The sequence below is a fragment of the Myodes glareolus genome, chromosome 1 (assembly GCF_982192425.1).
Source record: "Myodes glareolus chromosome 1, mMyoGla1.1, whole genome shotgun sequence".
Lineage (NCBI taxonomy): Eukaryota > Metazoa > Chordata > Mammalia > Rodentia > Cricetidae > Myodes > Myodes glareolus.
The window spans coordinates 13,995,347-14,000,743 of record NC_142026.1 but is presented as its reverse complement, the minus strand read 5'-3'; the positions used below and the strand labels follow the sequence as shown (position 1 = coordinate 14,000,743).

The 5,397-nt window shown below is 41.7% G+C and overlaps 1 long non-coding RNA gene across 1 annotated transcript; it reads left to right on the top strand.

Moving 5' to 3' along the window:
* The first annotated feature begins 2,087 nt into the window (after window positions 1-2,087).
* On the top strand, window positions 2,088-4,869 carry LOC146896180 (uncharacterized). The gene is made up of 3 exons (XR_015735691.1): window positions 2,088-2,495; window positions 2,581-2,795; window positions 4,472-4,869. It is a non-coding gene; the product is annotated as an uncharacterized LOC146896180 (long non-coding RNA).
* Window positions 4,870-5,397: the final 528 nt, after the last annotated feature.

The following is a 5,397-nucleotide window of genomic DNA, read 5'->3' as shown; positions in this document are numbered from 1 at the left end:
CATTGAAAGTCTTCCAGCAGAGTGCTTCCCCAAAGTACTGAATGATCAACCGGCACGAATCCTCTTCTTGCCCTCTTCCTGTCTTCTTCCCGTCTGCTGTCAGTTCGGGTCTGTTTGCATGTGTAATTCACACACATCTCATGGTGGCCTCCTGTCAAAAATGCAATGAGGTTTTATATTTAAAACTATTAATACTTAAAAAAGTCATGAAGCTTACAATTATGGGTAGAGATAGCTGTTGTCAGTGTCTTAAAGACCATGGGGTGGGGACAGCATATCCCAAAGGTGACTATGTTCCATCTGCAATGACACGGCATAACGTACCTTTCTTTTGGTTATTATGATAAACATCTTAACCTTTTTGCTTTGAAAAAAGTGTATATCTATTAAAATCCATATTTCTGTTGACCTTAATGATCAATTTCTACTCACAAAGACCACTTACTGTGTTGCTGTAAGAGCTCCTCTCTCTCTCTCTCTCTCTCTCTCTCTCTCTCTCCCTGTATCTCTCTGTCTCTGTCTCTGTCTTTCTCTCCCCGCTCAATGTGAACATGAGATAGTTTATTCTGGAGCCAATTATGAGTGACCATGGCCCTGAACCACAGATTCAGGATACCCCAAATACTGTATTAGCCAGTACTAAAAGTCTCATAAAAGTTTTTCTAGTAACAGAAGACAGAAAATCGTTAACAAGACACTTGTGAAAGTCACCGTGGAAGCATCAGCTAGGTAGGTGACCGGGCGGTGGGAAATCCATGCCTCAGCTGTTCTCTGATGACATTCTTAGCCTTTGGGGTTGTGGAGGCTAGGTGTCTTACTTGTATGTTGGAAAAAGATTTACCTAACAGTCCCAAGGATGTTAGGCCTCACCAGAAGGATGTTATTAGCCATAGAAATTGGTAATAAATGGCAATTTAGGAGGCTAAATCCAGTTGGACCCAACCTGTAACATTCTAGCTTCCCACAGACATAGAAGTTCTAATAAGTCAGCAAGGTTTGGGATGTTTAACTCAGTTGTGGCCTTTTTTTACCCCCCCTCCCCCGAGAACTTCAGCTCACAAGCAACAGCCCCTGGAGATACAGAGTAGTGAAGGAGACAGACAAGGGTGCCGTCTGTGGCGGTTGCATTCTACTGTGAGGAGACAGACAAGATAAATAAAGCAACATGTAAAAGCGTCTCTGGCCCTGAGTGTCAGCTCCTCTCTGCCATCAGTAAGTCCACCAGAGGTGATTTGTCTTATCAATATCATCTGTCACTTCAAATTACTGCCTTATTCAATGGAATGCCACCTGTGAATTCCTAACAGAAATACGTGAGTTATATACGTATAGGTTTAAGAAGCTTTCACAGTAATAGGTTTTCGTAAGGTTTTTAAAAAGGCCTTTCATTTTAGCTATGCCTCCCATAGTTGAGGAGCTGTTGGCGTCTGGTAGCTGCTGGAAAAGGGAGTCACCTTTCTCTTAAGATAGAACTCTTAAGATATGGTAGGTTTACCGTGACCCAGAGATGCGATACACACACACACACACATATATGTACATATATATATATATATATATATATATATATATATATGAGAGAGAGAGAGAGAGAGAGAAAGAGAGAGAGAGAGAGAACATGAAGATAGGTGTGTTGGAACAGGGAGATCCATCAGGAAGCTCCATCTGAGAAGTGCTGGGTAAGAGGGGGTGAAGGATCAAAATGCATGGTATGAAATTCTCAAGGTATTAATAAAAAATTTATTTAAAAATTTGTGGCGTTAGAAGGAGACAAAAGAGATGTGGAGAAATTCTATTGTTGGTATGTGTGTGCGGGTGTGTATTTCTCTCTGTGTGTAGAAATTTGTGGGCTGTGGATGGGCCTGAGAAGGCCAGCAGGCCAGCAGTCTCTCCACGTTATTCTTTGAAGCAGATACCTCCATGAACTTGAAGCTTGCCTCTCTGCCTAGACTAGCTGGCCAGTTAGCCCCAGTGTTCCTCCTACACGGGGCTAGGTTTACAGTTGCATACAGTCATATGCAGCTTTTATGTAGGTGGCGGGAGATTCAAACTTAGGACCTTAAGCTTACGCTGTACTGACTGTGCTATCTCCACAGGCCCCCAGTGTGTATCTTCATAAGTAACGCACAGGTTGAATTTTCTGTGTTCACTGAAGGATAGTCACCAGGCAATTCTGGAAAGACAACGCTGTTATTTTACTGGTACACATTAAATTCTTTCATCATGCTTTCTTCTTATATGTTTCTAGAAAGTAAGAAACATGCATAAAAGCCCACAAAGAAGTATTTGTATTGATCCCACAATGACTCATTTGGTCAACGAACTACAATTATGTATTACAAACCTTTTAAAGCGATGTGCTGTCGTTTCCAGTACTCCATCATATGGAAAGGATCCGTATTGGTTTTTAGGTGGGCTGAGTCCCTCATTACTCCCATTTCCTGTAGCTTTAGCATTCTTGATTTCCTCAAGTATGACAAAGCGAAGGCAAGAAGGTTAGTATCCACAGGGCAGAGCTGTCTGTCTGTAACCTTGGTCTTTTCCTTCATTTGACGGGATTTACCTCTCTTCTCTCCCTAGAGGCAAAACACTGTTTTGGAGGGAGGTTTGTGTGAAGCAATGAATGCATGATATCAAGAATGGAGATTTGATGACATTGTTAATTGAGCAGGCACAGGCTGGAGTTCAAACCTTAGAAGCAAAGCAGACTCAACCCAGTGAAACACCCACAAATGTGACACACTGCCCTAGCTTCTGGTTTCCTGGGAACTGATGTGGCATTCTTGTTACTGGAGGTGAGAGAAAGAGACTCAATTATTATTTTTTCACTGGAGCAAGTTCTGAAATATAAAATTGTAGTCATTAGTAACAGAACCCTGTTTAAAAAGGATTTTATTTTACCGCTTGGATAAGGTACCCTCAACACACACATTTTCTCTGTTTTGTCACATACTGTTTATGCATTTAGATTTGTGTTCTTCCTTTTTGGAAACAGCAGCATTTTTCAGGGCGGGGGAATGTACTATAGCGGACTGGATGTCAGAGTTATAGATTGCAGAATTTGAAACTAGCTCTAGAGAAAGCTGTCACACACACACGTAGCCACATTGTTTTTCGTCATGTAAAGGGAACGATTCTTAGCTCAGCTCCATGTTGCCCTGCTAGTGAAAGTCTTCCCTTGTTTAACTAGGCCACACCACTCAGGTGAGACTACTGGATTCTCAGATCTGTCCCGCTCCCTCTTTGTCCTTTTTTGCATTGGGTAGACCAGTTGTCCACTAGTGAATTATGTAAATTGCCACAGAAGAAGGAGGAAGACATTAAAAACTTATTTTTATTTTTTAATTTTGTGTCTGAATTCTATCTTTATTACAATCATATTTACACAGGAGGGCTGTGTGGGCTATTGAGGAAAATGTCAAGATCCTTTCTGCACTGCTTCCTTTGCTCACCACCTCCCTGCATTTGTTCCATGATGCTTATACATCAGAAACCAATGAATAGCACAGAAATGATTTTACTTTATTTTTTATTACTTGAAACTGATTCTTAGACACCTTTTCCCCCAGGGCTTCTGTGAGGTCTACACACTGAGGTTTAGACCCTCTCAGCGAAATCTATCCTTATTCTTCCTTTGGGATCTTCCTGTCACTGGTGCTGGGCTTCTGATCCCTTAAGTCTTTCTCCTAAAATCCCTTTACTAGGGGATTTAGCTAATCGCCTCATTTTAAACCAGTCTTTTCGTGGCTCTGTGCACCGTTCATTTGTTTATTAATTTACTTTGAGACAGGGTCTCACTCTGTAGCCTTTCCTGGCCTCAAACTCAAATCCACCTTCCTCAGCATTCTAAGTGGTAGGATTATAGGGATGCACCATGTCTAACTGAAGTTCTGCTTATAGTTTGCTTTTTATTGTTAAATTTTGGTGTACCGGTCTATAAATTTGATAAATGTAGCACACAGCCAGCACCACCGCCAGAAAGTAGAATAGGGCTGCTACGTTTAAATTTCCTCTGTAGTGAACACCCACCTCCAACCCTTTGTCCATTACTGGCTTGCATTCCCACCCTTAAGCTTTGCCTTTTCAAGACCTCATCACCGAAGCAGTAAATCGTGTCAGTCTTCCAAGTCTGCTTCTTTCTCCTTACATAATGTACTTGAGAGTCATTTGCATCCACACATGTTCCATTAATTTGTTCCTTTTTATTACAGAATATTATTCTACCACGTGAATGCCTTAGCTTTTCACTCACTTGTTGGAAAATATTTAATTTTTTTCATCTTTGGACAATTATGAACAATGCTGCCATAAATAGTTAGGTTAGCCTGTTTGTATGGATACCAGTTTTCATTTCTGATGGGTAAATAGTTAGAGTGGAACGTCTGGGTCATATGGCTCCTTTGTGGTCCATATTTTTAGAAAATGCCCACTGATCTACTGAGTGCCTGTTCTGTTTTGCATCTCCACTAAGGGATCCGTGAGAACGGCAGAGCTCCTCAGACATCGCTTCTCACAGTCAGTCTTGCTCCCTCTCCTCTCTCTGGACGATGAAAGCTGAATACTGAGACGGAGAAATAAAAGCAGCGGGGCCAGTGACACAGCTCGGAGGTTGAAGGCACCTGCGACCAAATGTGACACCGTGAGTCGTCAGATCCACACGCAGAGAAGTGACTGTGTTAACCTGGCCCCTGGTGCCTGCATCCCATAAACCAATAGGGAAATATAAAAAAAAATTAAAGACAACATTATTTAAATTACGAAACAAAGTTTTTAACCTTGCATTTTCATGCGTTTGCATTTAAATTAAGTCGCCAATATCCAGAGCTGTCCAGATGAACAGGCATTTGCTTACATCTGGTTGGCCAATAGGATGGATAAAGGAGATGCAATCCAGACACAAAACAAAACTCTAAACGGCAAACTTGGCATCAGGAGAAATAGATGCACAGATTTAAATTAGTTCTCTTGCTCTGTAGTCACTACTAACTGTTCCAAAGTAACAAAGCCCCTTCGATTTGCCACCATGCTACTCAGAATATTTAAAACAGGAAGAGGCTATTTGCATTATAGGGCCGCCAACATCTTTGCTTCTGATTTTAGGTAGTACATTTGATTCCTTTCTTGGAGTTTTCTTCTCCATTGCTGTTTTCTGAATGAATGGAACTCCTGATATTTTGTTTTGTTTTGCTCATTTTGTTTGGGGAATGAGTCTCCCTACGCATCCCAAGGCAGGCTCAAACTTTCAGTCCTTCTGCCTCAGCTGCCTGTGATGGGAATACAGGCACGTGTCATCTACTCTGGCTGTAACTCCTGGTTTTGAGTGTCAGACTGATGGTGGTCCACCCACCCTTTAGAAGAGCTGGTGTCCTGCCTGTGGTGTCTGTCTCCATGGCATGT